Source organism: Anopheles coustani, chromosome 2 (assembly GCF_943734705.1).
Source record: "Anopheles coustani chromosome 2, idAnoCousDA_361_x.2, whole genome shotgun sequence".
Taxonomy (NCBI): Eukaryota; Metazoa; Arthropoda; class Insecta; order Diptera; family Culicidae; genus Anopheles; species Anopheles coustani.
The window spans coordinates 53,362,954-53,383,732 of record NC_071289.1 but is presented as its reverse complement, the minus strand read 5'-3'; positions in this window follow the sequence as shown (position 1 = coordinate 53,383,732).

The following is a 20,779-nucleotide window of genomic DNA, read 5'->3' as shown; positions in this document are numbered from 1 at the left end:
AGAATATGTTGCTCAGTAACTGCAACACAGCATTCAGCAGACGATAGTGACACATTCTTTATACCCTCCACCGAAGGACCTTTGAATGCCTTTCGTCATCAGGTCATAATTAAAGAAGGAACACTGGATATCAAAGTGACAAATCCATTCCCCAACTTCACAAGAATTGTCGTTGTAATTGATGATACAAGCGACAAAAACATTTTATCAATTTTAAAAACTCATTTCGACCGATCTATATTAAATGGACTTTATACTAGTGAGTCACTGATGGGAAAAATACAGGAAACATACAAAAATAATTTTAGTCAACAACACATATTGAAGATAAGATTTACGCAAACCATGCTTGCAGACATAGAGTCGCATTCTGAACAGCTAGATATAATAAGCAAAGAGCATAATAGAGCCCATAGAGGTATCGACGAAAATAAGCAACAAATAATACGCAAATATTACTTTCCAAAAATGACATCCTTGATTAGATGTTTCATTAAGTACTGCTTAATTTGCAATGAATGCAAATATAACAGAAATCCAATAAATAAGTGATCAGGCAGAAATTGACACGTAAACAAAAACATTGGATAAGCCATTATGGCAATTACGGCCATAATTAATTTATGGGGCCGAACCCGTACTGATAAAAAAAAGGGGAACTGAAAGGAGCTAGATAAATATTATAAAAGATAGTGGCAATAAAAAAAATCTCTCTCTTCCACCAAAAATCACCCGGGTAATTATAATACGCAGCTGAAGTCATCCGAAAAATATCCCGAAAGAAACATCGCGCAAGAACAATAAGCCATTAAAAACCACCCCTTTACCAAGTAAACCATTCGAAATAATGCATATTGATATACTTTTTTTGGAAAAGTATCATTTTCTGACATGCATTGATAAGTTTTCGAAATATGCACAAGTAAAAGAGATCAAATCGAGGGCCACAATAGACGTATTCCCAACACTAAAGGAAATGGTCTTGAAGCATGAACCTCCTGACATAATTGTAATGGATGGGGAAAAATCTTTCAATTCAGGGGAAATCTTACAATTTTTTAACGTCTACAATATCAAACCATTCGTAACAGCCACAGGCAGGAGTGAAATGAACGGAATTGTAGAAAGGTTTCATTCGACACTCTTGGAATTATACAGGATCACAAGTACAATAATTCAATACACTCTACGACCAAATTTACTCCATTCGAAATTATCACACCTTCGATAAATAGTACTTCAATTTTAACTAAAGTTCTTCTCAATTTAAAGATAAAACAAGAAAAGGATGTTTCTAACTACAACAAAGATAAAAAAGAAAACAAAATAGACGATTCAGCTCAGGCCTTTATGAAAACAAAAAGAAGACTAAAACAAGCAAAGCCCTATAAAAAGGTTGAAATAGAAAAAGTCAATAGAACTACGGTTACAACGAAAGATGGAAAAAAGATCCACCAGAACGATTTAAAAATTATTAACTAACTCATTAAAAACTACATTACTGATACAGGCCACCCTTCGTGCTAAGGAAAAAGATTTCCTTTCCAACAAACGTTGTTGAGTCAGAGATCAATAGACAAGCTCAATTGAGACAAGAGATCAATAAGAAGATTCATATTCACCCGTGTAACAATACCCATAAGAAAATGCATGTACCAAATCCTTATCACCTCTCCTACAAACCCTACTCCTACATCGTTTCCAACATCGGATAAAAACCCTTTACGATGGAAGATCTACGAGAAAACGACAGCAGATGCGTACCAAAATTACTGCACGACGAGCTAGCGACCTGCGACTACGTATCGAACCCGGCGGAAAATGAAATTTACAATTTGGACACATCTCACACGTATACTCATCAGCTCCACAGTAAATTTCACACTATCATCAACATACGGCACCAGTACAAAAAACCTCCATGGATCATTCCTGATTCGATACTTTCGTGTGAGGTTTCGTCAAAGGCAAACTTATCAAAACCAACACAATGGACATCATGGGTTCCGCTATACATCTACCCATCCATGGAGCAAAAATAGAACAACGTTGCATCAAGCGAAGGAAGAACATGATCAACATTGAAGCCGATACAAAACCAAATCTACCAACTTTCGAAGCACCAACAGCGAGCGATGTGTTTCGGACGGAGCCTCAAATTTAGCAAGAGGAGAGTTAACCCAGCCGGTTAATCACCTCCAGTCGGCTGATCCACGCGCCGCTATCGGACACCCGCCACCGACGCTACACGACACCCGTTAGCAACCGAACATCGCCGCGAGCCAAACCAACCACCAAATCGCTACGTTGCAGTTTCGGCGCCGGACGCTTAGGGTCATCGTTCCTTCCCGTCCCCTTCCCGCATTTCCATTTCATTCATGTTCAATCATAAATTTTACTCAATAAACTTCACTCCGATTTCAACATCCAAACTCGTCGCACGTTTAATTTCTTAACTCACGCAATCTCAAGTTGCATGCAAGTGTGCTATATACAACCAGCATATGCAACCAGTAACCTGCTGCTGGAATAGGGAAAACTATCCAAACCAACAATCCCGCATCAGAATAACTGAATTATGCCTTCATGATCGGTCCTGATGCGCTTGGTTCTCGGTTTGAAGTCACTAACTTGCCACGAATGTTTAGTATTTTCAGTTTGTCCACAAATATGAAGCATAAACAAAAATATCGAAGCCTATTTATTTTTGACAAAAAGTATCGACAGTTACATAGCATTGATTGCAATAGCAACCAGCTTGATTTGGGAAAGAGTAAAGTTACTTGGATTAACATAAAACTTTTCATGTTGAAATTGTGTTTTGAAGCAATTTAAAATTTTCGCGCGGCACTTGGCCCGGGCCTTATGAAATACGTTCAATAGAGTCAAGTGAAAAAAAAAAAACTCGACACCGGGTAACTAGCAATGGTCTTCGTATAATTTAACAAAAAACAAAAAGAAAAACAAAATGCACCACCATCAGAAGTGATGGGGAATTTCCTTAGAATTGTTATCACCAATACACGATTCTTCAAGAGCTTCGAAACACATACAAAACACAAATTCATATAAAATACAGTCACACACAAAACAAAAATATCGCCATGATGTACAAAGCAACCAGAACGAAATCCAGAGCTCACTCCGATGGACAAACACGAGAAAACTGAAGGAGATGTTTGATGACAGTTTTTAGCAAAAAAAAGTTTCAAAGCTTCCTAAGATTGAAATGATGTCGGACAGTACCGAATTCAATGGTTTGAATAGAATAAATTGTTAAATCAATGTTACATTTGACTAAAATTCCACATTTCACCTCCTAGGTAGCACATAAAAAAATGTGAGGTGTAAAACACATAAAAAATGCATAGTGCAGCCCGAGTAACCGGGCAAATGAGCTAGTTAATTTATAAAATGTAGTTTTATTTCACCCCCATGCTATGCGCAATTCCAAAAGGCTAAAAAAAAAGATTGGAGTCTTAAAACTAATTCAAATCATACTTACAATTTTCAATTGTTTCAATTTGAATTAAATTGCTTACTTACATCTATGGCAGGTTCTGCACAGCAATTATTATTATTCCTGCAATTGATTCCACCAATCATCTGCTGAAAATAATCAAAAGAATATCTTTATTTCATAATGAACTGATTGATAAAACTTTTTGTAATGAATTCAACCTACATTCAAACAATTAAGCTTCATCAAAATGTTTGGCTTCGTCTGACGGATATCACTCTTATGGAGTTGTAAGTTATTCCAATCGATCAAAGAACACGCTCGCTCAGCTCAGGATCGGATGTGAAAAATTAAGAACAGTCACGAAGGGAAACCGTTCTTGGCGATACTCGATGCTGCTTATGTCCTAGTTGTACAGCAAAGATGCTACGGGAAATCTTGTTTGAAACGTCTATGAACTCCTTTAACGAACGGATACCCGTAAGAAAGGAAATGAATATATTAATTTCGTTCATTTGCATTGAAATTTTTCCACATCGTCAGCATTCTTGTGTCCTGAAGTTTCTTTAGTCGGAAAACCATAAGTCCGATTATTAAAAAAAAAAAATTATCATAATTTAATTACATGCAAACCGTCACAATTGGTTCTGCTCAATGATTGTTGATATTCCTGGCATTGGTTAACCTTGTCCCATTCATTTATAATCTGGGAAGTATGAAAAATGCTGTTATTATGATATAGTTAATCATCATATTAAACAAAAGATAGAATTTAACTAATTTGACGTACTTGCTATCATAATTATATTTTGTTACATAATCTTTTCTACTAAGGTTGGTAAGAGTTCCTAGTTACCATGCCAGCTTTCAGAAGCAAAGGCTCCTTCACGTGGTTAGAATCCAATTAACCGTCCGATCAATAACCGGGTACCCGGGTACCCATTTCAGTTTCCATAGCAGAATTTGTAACTTTTCTTCCGAATCGTTTTACGCCACTTTAGATCCCCAGAAATGAAGGCTTTTAGCACCAAATTTGCAACTACGCGCATAGTATTTAATAACTCAATAATAGTTATAAGTGATTAAACAAAACTTCCTCCACACAATAACCGGGTACCCGAGTACCCATCACATCACTTAGGTATGAATGATAGGTTTATGGACAATAATATACCGTTTATCCAGGAATGCCTGAAATTTGTCTTCTGAATACATCAAATATAATACATTGTATTTTTTTTACATTGTTTTGTTGTTATACCAAATTCGATTGCCGGTTGAAATTTGACTATGCTTACACAAAAGCCGCTCAACTTAGTAGCGCGCATCTGGTGGGTACCCGGGTACCCGGTTATGAGACGAAGGGTGAAACTTTGGTTAGTGATCGGACGGTTAAAATCGTTTTGAAAAAAACTAGTTTAACAACTTAATCATACCTATGCTAAAAATAAACAATCTGATTCTTATCTGATTTGTTGATCTAGCACCAACTATAAATAACAGATCAGCATTTCAATTGTTCATAAATTCTAATTGTCCATCAATTATCGAAATAAAAATTTGGAATTAGTAGTGCTGGCGCGGAACAGAGTCTGGTATAATAATGATCAGAAAAAAAAGAAAGAAGAGCAGTCTACCTCTATAAAAATATCAAACTGGTTTTGAAGCTCTCGGTTCTTCATCTTATTTTTCGATGCTTTACTATTTTTGACCGGTTCGTATATAGCAGTGTTTGTGCATCTTTTGTATGAAAATCGTATCTCCTTTCCCTTTTGAAGCAGTTTGTTTACAAACAGCAGCGTTAAGTTTCAAAAATAACTAGCCTAATTTATGATTCGCAAATAAATCCATGATAAATGTTCTTCCATTGTTTACGTTAAATGTTTGCTGCCAACGTTATTTTTTCTCGTTTTGGCTTAAAATATTTTAATTTAGTTATACACTGCTGATATCTTACGATGGTGTATCCAAACATACGGTAATAAGTGGGTACATGCTATCACTCGATCGTTCACGCGACGATCATGGTGGTTTGTTCATGTGTTTGTTTGAACTCTTGACAGCATCACTATTCCCATTCTATACGCGTCGCCCAAGCTTTTATCTCCGTCACATACCCTACTTTTAGTTTATACCTGTCTTTTATGCCGTTTATACCATTACCTAATGTCATTTAGTTTTCATGTAACTGTAATCAATCTAACGAGGGTTAATGTACTTGGGGTCACTAGATCACGACCTGATACTGACCACCGCAACATTAAAATTGCTCGAAGCTCGTTACTAGCAAAAGAGAAGCGCTCCAGCTAAGACTAGTGTGCCATTTTAAAATTTTGTGATTTGCAAAGTGTGCCATTCCAAGTGTTCAAGTGAAGTGCATGCCAAAGCATTAAAAGAAAATTAAGTAAGATTATTATACAGACAATGTTAGTTTTAGAATAATATATTTCTCACCATCGAATTATGTGCTATTTTAGAATTAGTGGTTCCAGCAAAAACCGTGCGGATAATAATAATAATAAGTTATAATCATACAGAAGAAAATAAATATCACAGGTAGGTTACTAATATTTCAAACATTTTATTCAAATCAATATCATTAACGTTTTTCTATGTTGTTCAGCTGCGCGAAAAGTTTTGGCCCCGAAAAATCAACCTGCAGTGCCACCAGGTATGTCTGATGAAATTCGTTGATAGAGTTAAACTACATCTAATGATTAAGTTTTACATAGTAGTACATGAGGCCAAAGCTTTCCCGCCATCTGGAGTTATGCCCAAAAAGGATGTGTTAACTACGATGACGCAAGGTAATTTAGGTATTTTCTAGAATTCGCAGCATCGGATTAGAGTGAATGAAATTAAAACTCAATTATTTATCAAATATTTTCAGCTGCTGCTACGCCTTCTGCATCCGGCATACGCTCTAGCTTGAACAAACCTGGCCCTGCTATGTAATAAAAACATTGTACAGTGATCATCAATTTTTAAAATAGTTGATTTTATGTTTTTAAGCATCCATGACGGGGGCACATTTGGTGTATTTACCTTCCAGCAGCTCTAGCTCCAGTAAGGGTAAGATAAGAGCAAATGTAATTATATTTTGTGTTATAAGATCTAATAGTATAATTACCAATTACAATTTAAGAATGTTTTTGGAGACGTTGAAATTCGTTCCATAGCAGACTTGGAAATGAACACGTATAAAAGACCAATTACAATGAGGGCAATTGGTAAGTTTAAAGGATATGTTCCTATGGATATGGATAAGTTATAGTTGTAGGTTATAAATTATTTATTATGATTTATCATCTATTTAGATACCATGTCCGGGAATACTCGAAATGTCGCAACGCAGACAAACAACGAGAACAGCGACAGTAATCAACAAAAGTTAGAAATATCTATTTTGAAGCGAAAACTTGATATAATAAATGCCAAGTTAGATCACATAATTGACGCAGTAGTAGTAGTAGTAAGTAGGTTTTAGAGAGGCTTTGAGCCGGGTGGCCTCTTTCACCTCTAAATTGACGCAGCATACGTATCAGAAAGTAACCCGGCTAAAAGACGAAGAACAGAATTCACAGATCAGGTTGTAGAAAGTTTAAGCGAGTCTGTCGAGCCAAGGCCATTGTGGCAAATAGAGCCAATCGATAGTTTAGAAAAAATGAATAATTTTGAGGGTAACCTTACAAACGAATATTATAAAACGGACGTTATTTCAAAAATTGAAAATTGAAAAACATATCAGAAAAGGCGACCCCCGCGAACGAATGCACCAAACGTTGGATTTATTGTTTGAAAAAAACTTTATCATGGAAATTAGATGATCTGGGTTTTGGTGTCAAAAAAAAAATTAAATAAAAAATAGTCAAATTTGTTTGATACCAAAACTATACACCTTGACTTTGGATTTATTGTTTGAAAAAAACATTATCATGGAAATTAGATGATCTGGGTTTTGGTGTCAAAAAAATAATTAAATTAAAAATAGTCAAATTTGTTTGATACCAAAACTATACACCTTGACTTCGATGCTCTTTAAACCTTCGCCAGTTGTTTAGCTTGGTTTAGTCACCTTGTTCAGCAACGAACAAGACGAGCGAATCGGAGTGAAAGCTGAACGTATTGGTACAGAAGCCAACGATCGGGCTTACAGGACAAAGTTCGAGGAGCGTACGACAGAGCTGGCTGGTAGCGGCTGTAATTTGGAGGTTACCTCATATAGCATCTGATTGAATTTGAATGTGATATCGAAGTTGAGTTTTGCCTACCGAGGTTAGTGGAAATCAATTTTTCACCATCACAACCAACAAAAATTCGTAAGCAAACGACAATGAGTGCAATAAAATACGTTTAACCTTCAGATCTACAACCGCCTACCTGGGTAAGTTTTGCCCTTTTATTTTGCAATTACTTCGAATTGAACAATTATATCGACTCGAAATTCCTGGAATGCCTCAAGCAACATGTTCTCTATCATTCTGCCGAAAACCAACTTTTTATTTTTATTCTAAGTATTTTTTTACACCATTTTTCTATTTATACCCCTTAAATCTACAACCGCCTACCCGGGTAAGTCATACGTTTTGTACGAGAGTTTATATTTTTCTGTACCAAGACAAACCACCAGTAGGTGAAAGGAGGTGCCCCTCGGGTTTTTCTTTTTATATTTATATTGAAAACAATAATAATTTATCTAAGACACACTATGAAAGACTGTATTACTCCTCGAACTCCTCGAACAATTAGTAATGAGATAAACTCGAAGACGATGTACAAATATGCAAATTATGCTACATTTTGGACTACACAGAGGCAACGAAAGCATTCTAGGTGAACTTTCATAATTTGCTACACAAAATAATAATTTATTAATTGCAAGAAAATCATGATGCAACGGGTTGAATTAAATACAAAAGAAACTGTTATCGTTTGAAACAAAACGATCGAATTTATGTATATGAGCTAAGTTTTAAAATGTTAAGGCTTAAATATCAGTTGTAACAATGTATAATGAAGAATTCCCTCCAGATATGCCACTGAATTTACTGAGGAACATGAACATTTCCAAAACGTAAAATTTAATAGAAAAATATTTCTACATCGTTGAAATTTCAAATTATAAGCAAAAATGTTGAAGGCACCAAGAAGTTACTTCACCAGAAACTTAAGAAGTATAAACAAACACAATAACTTATTGAAAATGTATGGTTTACAGAGTTGGCCATTGTAGATCTATGGGATAAAATATATTTGAATGAAAAAATTACTTACTTATCTAATTTTTAATATTATTATTTGAATGGGATGTGTTAGAAAACATTCTTAAGTATCATTACTGAAAATTTCAACTCACTACGGCATCTAGAACAAAAGATATTAGCTTTGAAGCACAGCAAAATGCAAACCCCCATACAAAACGTATGGCCTACCCGGGTAGGCGGTCGTATGTTAACGTAGGTATTTTTGGTCATAGACCTGAAGGTTAATGTTTTCTTTTTCGATCGACGCAATTCCCATCCAACACAAAATGAACATTTCTCCATACAAAATGGATCCCGGTTGCCTCAACGGTTCTCTCAACGGTCGTCCAGTCAAACCGGGGGAATTCATTCGACCCGCGATACCGATTACACCGTGTTGCATACTTGAAGGAGCTGAGAAACCCCGTTTTGTCCCGGGTAATGGGGATCAGTATGCAAAAGGCACGCACAAAACCGCAAAAAAAAGTTTCCACGCTTTCCCCCATATCGGTTCTTGTCTTGCCTATCTCTTCTCTTTCGTTCCGCTGGCGTGTGCGCGTACGCTCGCACTCAGCGGTCGGAGCCGGGTCGGTCAGTCGGCAGTTGATGCTCCTGCGGAATGGACGTGTATTTGCGATGTTGGCTCTGGCCGCACCTGTGTTTTCGTCTCGTTCGCTCTTGCATCGTCGTCGTGTATGTAGCGCTGTTGACGTCCCGAACCCTTGAAATGGCATGATTGAATCTGAAAGAAATACTGGAAACAAGGTAGGCTATCGCCAACCATAAATCCAACACGTTGTGTACCCAATATATATCAACGAGTTTGGGACATGAGGTTCACACACTAAACGGACGAAATTAATAAAAAAAACAAACAAGATAGATTATCTTGGCTATGGAGACGCCCGGTCAGTGATGTAGTCAAGGTGCAATCAGGGATGTATTGAATTGATGGTCGTCATTTTTTATTCGAAAAATATATATTTTTTGACCAAAAAATTTTTATTCAAGAAATCGAATGCGCGTCATCTCATTGTGTACTGATGTCAATGATTTTTGTGAGATTCAATGGGAACATGTATTTTGGCTTTTGCGCCCAAACGGTGGTAGATAGCGTCTTGCGGTGTTGGACAAACTTCAAGTACTTTTCAAAACGCAACTTTTAAAGTTCCACGAAGATTCCCTCAGACCCTTCCTTCTGCCCGTAAATTCAACCCAAATGTGTAAATATGTGCCCTTGCAAAAATTGTCTCAAACCATTCAAGACAAAATACAACACTCGTTATACCATTCGGTCGGTCACACCACTGCGATGTGAAGGCAAACACACACTATAAAAATTAAAATCATCCACTCGGAATCTTCTAGTGTTGTTGGTGTAAAATTGTTGCAAAACGATGCATAGGTGGTTATAATGTAACAAGTTCTGTTTATTATGAAAAAAAAGAAAACGATAATACCATGTGCCAGCGGATATGATGCAATGTGGGATATCGATTTTCAAAGCTATGATTTTTCCACAAGGAACATTTCTTCGTACTTAGCTTCCAAAGTTTAACAGACCGGATGGATCGGGTAATGATAACGATATTTACAAGACATTTCACAGTATTTCCTTCTCTCCTGCCACCCAGCACCGCCATGTTGCCATGCTTTTTATGCAGAAATCGGCTTCGGATCGGATTTTTCAGCCTAGCTTGCATTAGAGGAAATCAGAGCGTCTTCTACGCTAGTTTTGATCCCAACATTAGTTTTCACTCGCGCGGTTTCCTCTTCAAACGTTAGCAATTTGCAACATATCTATATTGGTATTTTTTCCTGTATTATGATGGCTTCAAGCAGGTGATGCCAATGTTAAAGAGAAAATATTTCGTCAAGCTAATGTTCTTGATTTAAAATTTGGATTTAGGTTGGAAATTCCACAATATTATTTTGCATTTGTTTATTTCGGCAATTATTGCAATTATTGCATTTGTTTATTCTGCGTGGGTAATGCTGTTGCAAAACATACGCTTGTATTGCTGTAGCAACTGCACGGGCGCATAGAAAAAAGATCACTGCCGGACAAATTATCGTTACTTTGTAAGTTTCCTATGAACACAAATGCTTGGGGTTCGATATTACATGGCCTAACTGTAATATTGGAGTTCGTCTAGTGATGCGTTTGTATAATGAAAATCAATCGAGTGGGTTATTGAAAACATGAAGTCTTTGAACAACACGTTGGTATGCATTCAATTATTCAGTGTTGGTGACACTGTTGCAAAACATACTGCAATATCGGATCTAGCATCTACGCGAGAGGAGTGATCGAGGCCGGAAAAATAATACCGTTCTTTTGTACCTTTCCTTTAAGCACAGGAAATGCATATAGTTTGATTGCGCATTCACAGAAGGTGCTTTGAGCCTGACACTACTTGAGCCTGGTGCAATGGAAAAGTTGTGATTTGTTTGTTTGCTGATTGAAAACGAGAAAGTGCGTGGTTGGATTAAAAATTCAACGCGGTCGTCGGGATTTTAAATTCATCAACATTACTTTCATGCTAACTTATAAATATTATAAATGACTCGATCGTGTTTTTGTTGAACTTTGCTCTTGTTACAAATGCTTATGTTTTACACTACGGCGTATGCGCTTGTTGTTTTCATTGATGTTGAACTGTGACCGATTTTTTCAAACAACGTGTTAAACGCATGGTTTCTGCTCGCAGGTTGTTTGTCCAAAGAGACATCTTTTTACCAGTTGTTGTTTTGTAAAAACCATATGGCAATGTTGCAAATGCTTTCAAAATCATTGATCTTTGATCGTTCATAACTCCATTAGTTGTAAAGCGATTTAGGAGTTATGACCTGAGTTGAAAAGATCCTTTTCTGGTTAACATTATGTCTTCGGATTGTGTTTAGCTACGCTGAACCGTAACGGTATGTTTTGGAATTTATTTATTATGCATTTTTAAAACTTCTTATAGATTTCTTTCCGACTGCTCGTTGTATCGAATGGTAGAACGGAACATAAACAAAACAAATGCATGAAAAAAACGTGTGGCAGACGCGCGAACACACCGAACATACATACATTTTACGTTCTCCATTCTTCGCTCTCACATAAAATTTTTTAAACTTAATCAACTTTACTTTCATTTTATAAATACAACATATAAATATTATAAATGATTCGATTGTGTCTTTGTTGTACTTTGTTTCCGTTACAAACGTTATGTTTTACACCACGGCGTATGCGCTTGTTATTTTCATTGATGTTGAACTGTGACCGATTTTTTCAAACAACGTGTCAAACGCATGGTATCTGCTCGCAGGTACTATCTTTGGTCAAGAAGACATCTTTCTACCAGTTGGTGTTTGGTAGGAAACATATGGCCATGTTGAAAGGCATTCAAAATCATTAATCTTTGATCGTTCAAAACTCCATCAGTTGTTAAGCGATTTAGGAGCTATGACCTGAGTTGAAAAGATTCTTTTCAGGTTAAGATTCTGTTTTCGGATTGTGTTTAGCTACGATAAACCATAACGGTGTATTTTGAAATTTATATCATACATTTTTAAAGCTTCGTGTAGTTTTCTATCCGACTGTTCGCTGCATAGAATGGTAGAACGGACCATAAACAAAACAAATGCATGAAAAAAACGTGTGGCAGACGCGCGAACACACCGAACATACATACATTTTACGTTCTCCATTCTTCGCTCTCACATACAATTCGAATCGGTGATACCGTTTCCCATACGATTTCCATACAAAGTCCCTGCAGGTATGCAATTTTTAACGAGCGCTCGGTACAAAATCGAATCGGTTACATCGTTTCCCAACCGGAAATTTTGAACGCCGGCGGTGCGAGTGCGACGGCAAATTTGACTGGTGTATGCATCACTTTCTGATCCACGGCGGAGGCGTGACCGGTTCGCGATCGAAACGGTTCTTGCTGGTGGGGTTTGTTCTAAATGAACCAACCTCCTTTTTATGTGTGTGTTGCGCGGAGCACACTAGCGCCCCTTTTGATTGTTCCTGTGCGACGCGGATGGTTTGGGAAGCTGTGGGGTTACAGCCGTTATGCTGTGGTGTTATGTTGCCCATCGCATCGATTAACGAATCGTTACTATGGCTATCGTACGATCGCATTATTTAACGTAGCTGGGGCCCTTTATTGTAACGTTTCGGTTCGGTAACGGCTTATATAGCATTTTGCGAACCCCCGCTGGGTCGATACCCTCCTTCCGCCTTCCGCTGCTCAGCCCATCCAAAACGTTCCCGGTTTTCCCGACCCGCCACCGCAACGCTTCCCACGTTTCGAAAGGAAACCAGCTGATGCAGCATTTGCCTCAATTTGGTTTCCATCGATCGCCGATGAACATGTTTCGACAGGAATCAACCTGTTCGGCCAGAATCCTAGCCTAAGCGACGCATTCATTGATGTAACCCGAATCGCTGCTGTTGGGGTTCGGTGCATACATGCGCGCGTTGGTGCATCTCTAAATCATGCGGCAGGTTCGCGATCTTCAGTGTTTGGCTGACACGTGGCTTCGAAGTACAAGTACAAATTTAGTGCATACTCGCGTGTATGTTGGGGCTTTCTACCTCGCTCCCCCGCATACTTCGGACCCGCTTGCGATTCGCGATGAAATTTGTATGGTCTCTGATCGGCTCAAATCAAGTGACCTTCTGTTATATTGGTGGTGCAACCAACCCCTGGTTTCTGGATCCGGGCAACCTTTTCTCCTCTTGGATGAGCTTCTTCTTTCTTGCACTACCTTCCTTCGCCACTGGGTCAATCAAGTTCCAGTTTTTTTTTGGATTGGCCTTCAATGGATTATTACAGTTAACTGGCATTCCCAATGCTACTGGACGGCTGCTGGATCTAGTCCTGGGTAACCCGGCAGCGGTCGCCGCGTGCTCTCCGGTATCTCTTGGCACTAGCCCTTTAGTGCCAACTGACAAAGCTTAAAGGAAGATGATGATTGGGAAGTGTACGTGGTGCAGTGAAAGAAATCGTGATCTCAATCACCATTCCTCAGCATCTTAATTTTAGTCGCGTAGATTATAATAAACTTAAGGTTAGCCTCTTTCGTCATGATTGGTCCTTCCTCTATGAATGTGACAATAGGTGGGATCGCATACGGATTTGTTTATTTAACCATCGTTTAATCTGCCGTCTAGCGTTCACGCACCCTAGGGCTCTACGGGTGAAAGTTTCGAGCAGTAGAATAAACCATCGTTTCTGGCATCGCATACGCATCACGATGGTTTATTATATGATGTGTCTGGGGTAGTAGTTTAATAAATAAATCTTCCGCGCAAGATGTTTCATTCTAAAATATCATTAGGGAACTCGATAGTTTTGTGGAACTAGGCACAAGAATATACATTGGTATTGATGAAAAAGTTTTACTAAAAAAGTAAAAACACATAGAAACATTTCAAGAAACAGCTATGTTTTCAATAATACCAATAAAGTGACAGGCATGGCATGAATTAGTGGCAGAAGATTAACTTTGCATTAATTCCCGTTGTAAAATTTTACACCTCTTGTACACAAACCAAAGCAAATGGCAGAATGGCCAATGTTTAAACTAATTACGCAAGGTAAAAGATTTCACAGATTTGTGTTTTCCATATCGTGTTGTTATTTATTCATTTGTAATTGTCTTTTTATTAAAAATTGTTTTAAAAACATTCAAAATAACATTTTAAATTGTTTGTAATCAACGCGTCAAAGTAGGTTTTGTGTCAAAATTGCATCCAATCCCGCTAGGCGATTTCGAAAAAATTGTCCTAAAAACGTTCTACGTGACACCAACATCGAGCAGTTTTGTATAGTGAGTAGGACAAAGTACGACGAATGCTCAAAAAATGTCCCACATTTGTTTCACCCCCATACAAAAAAGTAGAACATTTGTTCGCGCGTAGGCCGTTTTTAGGACGATATTTCGAGCTGCCTAGGGGCATGGTTTAACAATTAACCTTGGTTAATTGAAACAGTACGCGATACCAAATTCGAGCAATAAAAATAGACCATTGCATATTTTTAACCATGGTTAAATTTAAACAAATTCGTATGCGATTCCACCTAATGTTAACGATGCTGTTGAATTCTTTTCTGTTTCTGTGTCCTGTGCCTTATTATCATGCTGTCCTTCTTATCGTCCCCCTCCTAATCCTCCTTGGTCGGATAGAAGGTTGAGGGTCCTTAAAAAGGACAAAGCCAGATGCCGCCGTGCATATTGGCGTTGCGACTCTCACTTCAACAAGTGCCGCTATAAGCTGGCTTAGTCTGCTTTCAGCATCTATAATCCTGCGCGTTTACGATGGATAGCGTAAGCTGAAATGCGTTGATCGCCTTTATGAACTCCGTTATCGCACCTTGAAACCGGAATATGACATCTTGCAATCCTTCACCTCGTTTGTGACCTTCATTAATGATTCTATACACTCGAATATGATATCTTTAAACTTCATTATTGCCCTGTCAGGATGCAGGCCGGTTTGTTTTGGGTTTCATAGATGCAAATTGTGTACACATACATATATAATCAAACATTCGAAAAAGGAGTTACTGTTCACAAATAACACACACGGTGTTTATTCATGGATTAATAAATTATCATTAAATAGCCAGCAATACTAAACTTAGCGACTCCCGCTCTAGTGTAATTGCTGATACTTCTGGGGTTCTTCAGGGTAGCGTTTTGAGTCCTTTTCCTCCTGTTTATTAATGATTTTTGTCCTATCCTTCCCCATGATTTTCTTTATGCAGATGATCTCATTTTTTTCCTATTGCCAACCCCTCCGACTGTGTGGTTCTTCAAGATTTCTTGAACGAATTTTCCTGTGTCCTGAGAAATGTTCTGTAAATGTTGTTCCAGGCTTGGTTGTAAGAAAATGTTTAAAAACTTTAGGCCTGATCAGACATCTGTCGCATGGCTACCATGATCCTCTTTGTTTAAAAGCCCTGTACTGTGCCCTCGTTCGTCCCATAGTTGAATATGCTTGTGTTGTTTTGAACCCCGGGTGCTGGTTGGTGCGCCAGGTTCGAGAGGATTCAAAGAACTTTTACCCGTTTTGCTGTTGCTCTTATGTACGGTGGTTCTGTCCTGCAGATGCCTTCGTACACGTCCCGTAGTCAATTCCGGGGACTTCCCTCCCTCGAACATAGGCGTGTCTTCACTCAGGCCTCCTTCATTGCTGGAGTTATCCTGGGCGAGATTGATGCCCCAGCGCTGTTTGTCTGCGTCGACTTTTACGTGCCTTCACGTTCGTCTCGTCCACGTGATCCTCTTTTTGTTGATTCCCGTCACACTGGTGTCGGTATTAACGACCCTTTGCTAGTGTCTATGCGTAACTTCAACCATCTTTCCGATCACTTCGATTTCAACTCTTCCCTCTCCAATTTGCGCTCTTCAATATCCTCTACTCCTGCTTTGCATTAATTTTCTATGCCTTCTTTTTTGCTTCCAGTTCAACAGCATCCTTTCTGGACCTCGCGTGTCCTTTATTTGTAGTCTGAGCTAGGCTCTAGTTCTTAAGTCCCTGTTTTTTGTATCATAACTTTAAGCTTGTTTAGCCCTTAAGTGGCAGACAAAAAAATAAATAAATACTAAATAATAATAATAAAATGAAAATGAGCATCCGCACCAACACCATTAAGCTCAACCTGGCCAATGTCCCGAAACCACCATTCCAGATGATACATGAGATGGTGGCAACCTAGTTAGGGCTAGGGCAGGTGGTCATGCTGCAATGCTGCCGACTCGAGCCGGTGATTTACGTTAAGGTTACCAATCTGGACATCGCGAACCGGGCGGTATCACCAGGCCAGAGTTCAACCCTGACGTTCGCAGGAGAAACCTATGGGGCCGTAGAAGTGAAGATCAGTGACGCTACGGTCGAGGTTACGAAGGAAAAATTGAGGAAACTCCTGGGGCGGTACGGCGAAATAAGAGAAATGAAGGCTTCGATGTGAGGTAAGCAGTACCTGTTCCCCACAAAAAGGGGGGAATAGGTAGCTGAAATAATAGTGAAAAAACAAATCACCCAGACACTGATCACAAATAAAGATAGCAAAATAAAAATAAAGTACCTCGGCCAGGAGCCGGAATGTAGGTACTGCGGGAAAAAGAATGCAATTATTTATGGGTCAAAAACTTTTGGGTCAGAGTCCGCTCGAGTTAAACGGAGTCTGTTATGGCACGTCTTCTGAGCATTGCGGTTGCGGTTGAATATGCACGTTCAAATGGCTCCGAATGCACAGGATGCCTTAGATTTGCAGGAGCTTGGCGATTATCTGCTCCGCATCGGTGAGGGTCGGCATCAAACGATACGGGATTAGACACCACCTACACCAAGCTGCCACGTGACATGATGCTGCTCCGGACAGGCAGTCTGCAAGGCGACGTTCTATCGTTGATCGGTTACGTCTACCCAGATCATGGACGACAGTATCAAAACTGCGGATTTTTCTTCGACCAAGCCATCCTGTCACCACGGAACGTCGACGTGACCGCAATCAACAATAGCGAGTTGGAAGAAGACGTATTGTTGCCCCGTATCTTCTGTGAAGCGACGGCTAGACACAGAATCGCACGAATATTCCCGCCAGCCAGCGGGAATCCCGCTGAACGACGGGAAACTCCATATGAAAAAAAAAACGAATTGCGTTCCCGCCATGTTTAGAAAATGCGAAACTACGACCTGGCGGGAACGGAGGCAGTTGCTTCATCGAAACGTTTCATGAAAAGTGTTACGCTTGACGCATTTCCCTCGACGGGTGGCACTTCCACCGACGAAGGAGCTAATAGGCGAGTTGTCGTTTGTCGAATACTAACTTTATTGGTCATCTGTTTAAGCTTATATAGTCATTCATAACCTAGTTACAGTTGGTTTTTTGCCCGGTTTACTGATTTACTTGGTCGGCATTTTGTCCGGCTCCTATCGACCGTCCTACTGGCGGTGCGCCTCGTCGGCGGTTTCGCTTCCGTCGGCGAAACCGCCGTTTCAGACCCTACTGGCTGACTTACTGGCGATGCACCTCGTCGACGGTTTTGCTTCCGTTGGCGACAAAAAGTTTCATTCTTGCTTGCTACAACAACGTCGGTATAGGCAACGTATATAGATGCGGCCGATGTTGTTGGAGAGAAACCAAAATGCGAGTAGTCTTCTACGCGAAATTTTGGAGGAGGAACTCAACAACACCATTCATAAACTTTATATTTAATAATGATTCACAATTCCACTTTTACCTGCCGCCAATACCCCCAACCTGTCAAACGTAAACAAACTAAAACGTAAACAAAGCTTCGTTTTGACAGATCGGACGAATAACCTCGTTCCCGCTGGATATTTTGTCGAAACTGGGCTACTTTTTCCCATGCCGGCACCGGGAATTCCAGCCATGTTTAAAAAGCGGTTGACAGCAATGATGCGACTTTGTCGTTTCTGATCCGTCGCAATACGTTTCCAGTGCAAGTGTGCTAAACGATGACCATCAACAAGGCACAAGGTCAGTTGCTTCACCACCTTGGACTTTACCTGCCCACCGAAGTATTTTCTCATGGCCAGCTGCTATGTGGCTCTGTTACGAGTGACTTCAGGACCAAACGTGACGGTCTTGGTAGTGAACCCACATAGAGAGGAGGACGACGGTGTTACAGTCATGAATGTTGTGCACCGGGAGACCAAAAGGCTCGAAAAATTGACTCCAAAGCGTGCTCCCATTATCTTAGAAGGGGCATTTTCTTAATGCTTTGGACGGAATCGCTGAACGGCGGGCTCCGGCGATCGTAATAATATGTTGGACGATGTCACTAAAAGCCTTTGCGATCGCGCTAAACAGTGGTAAAAGGAGTAAGGTGGGGAGAAGTACAGATTTTTTTATGCGGGGACCCAAAATCAGGGTGAGTTGACCTTTGGCGTCACCTTGGCAATTTGTTTACGTTTCGGCACAGGATAAAACGGTGGTAAAAAATATCAATTACACGGAGTTTTATAACGGAATTACATTTGTGAAGAGTAGAAATAACTAGTAAAACGAAAAATCCGATACTACGTGGTGAATATTGCTCGTTCTCGGCTACATTATTAACTCGGCGAACCTGTCTGTGTGGCGAAGCTTGGCCACGGTTGTTTTTACTATTCTGCCCTTGGGTCATCTATATCGGTGTTATTATCGGCAACAACCACTACATACCATTCCTTTGCAGGTGTAGCATACGCTGCACACAACACACATTTTACACATATCCTTATCACACGTTATGCTTAGTCTACACAAAGCGCAAAGCAACCTTTGCAAACGGTAAAATGCTGTGAGTTAGCGGTAAAATGCTGTCAGATGGGCAGTCAACTGTCAAAGTAAGCGAAAATCTGTTTTTCGGTCGGCGAGTGACAAATAGATTTGCAAAAATTTGCGCACCTGGTATAGAGTGCCGGAGGATCGAAAATAGTTGTTTATGATAATGTACAGTGGTTCTTGATAAGATTTCAGTGTACACAATACCTCTGTGCTGTTTTTATTACAGTTAAACAATCAAAACAACACTGAACGCGCTTACATCTGCATCGGCGCACGAATAGGAACGTCTACACGAAGCGAAAAAAAGTGACAGAAAAAATGATATTTTCGCCTGTGTTTTAAGAGTTTTGCGCGTCGTGTAAATTAAGCATTATATTTCAAAACCACAGCTCATCAAACTTATCACCCTTTGTAACACAATGTACAGTCAGGGAAATTATGACGAAACCCAGAACCCAGAAACCAGAACACAACTTGTTGTTGTTGTTGTTGTTGAACCCATAGAAGGAAGAACCTTGACTTGGAAGAACACAACACCGACCTTCGAGGCGCAAACGGAGCATAGGCATGTGTCATACGACACCTAGAGAAAGCGTGAGAACCACGCGTCGAACCGAGCGCATGACGAAGTGACTCAAAGCGGAACCAGGAAAACTCAAGAAAGGATAACATTAAACGGATGACCATTGTAACAAAGAAACCTTTACTATAAAATAAAGATCACGACGAACGAACGAGTTCAGTCCCTGTTCAGTCGTCGAGAAGTCACACATCAGGAGAAGTCTTTTTATTTCGTCACCTGAAGATTCACCCGAAGGGCCGTTTAAAGATACCACACAGGTCTTGTAGGCGCGAACCACTTAGTTCTGCGGGTAAGTGTTGGAAGATAGTTTTCCACCCACAGCTTCCAAAATTGGTCGGCGTTTCGCTGGGAAGCCATCCATGATGACCTGACTGCCTTTGAGGAGTCGTCTAGGGCAGCGGTCGGCATTCTCCCGTCTGCGCTTCCTAAGAGGATGTGGTTTGGCGTGATCGGTGAGTCATCCAGGTCGTTCAGTGTCACGTATTCACATACGTGCGGCCAAGAATTAATAACATTTTCTACTTCTTTTAGTGGGGTTTAGGGTGTGAGTGACTGTTGACGGTGCAGTGCGCGTTTTTACGTAGCTCTTTGTTTTTGGCTATTTTTGCTTGGTCGGAAGCAGATTTAACGGCTGTTTTCGATGGGCAAATGTGTCCAAAATGTCGGTTTAGTGTTTAGTGTAATTTGTTTTGATCGAGGTGCGTCGTCTGGTATTCAGTGACGCTGGCGGGAGCGGTTTCGATATCGCTTGTTATCGGCGGTGTATTCGTATTGGTCTAAGCAGCCACTAACCAATCAATGTGTGTTTTGTGTGGGTGAAGCCTGCAGCGTGTATAGCGGTACGTATAGTGTCTTTTACTAGCGAACGATTTTGAATGTGCCGAAGGTTATTGTAGAGAAGCCTTCACTGGTGAGTGCCATGGATGAGGGGAGTGAGAGCTTTGCTACAGTAGTGGCCAAAAAAGGTGGGGCGAAGAATATTGTGGACAAAAACGTTTACAATATTACTAGCAATTTGGACGTGGGAAGAGCTGTCACCAAGCCCGTAGCAACCAAGACTGCTAAGGAGGGGGCTGGCTCTGGGCCTAAAATTGGTAAAAAGGACGTGGCGAAAGTAGCGGATCAAAAGCTCTCCAAGTCCTTGGTAATAGTACCGAAAGTGGATCAACGCGCCCGGCTGGACCCGAGG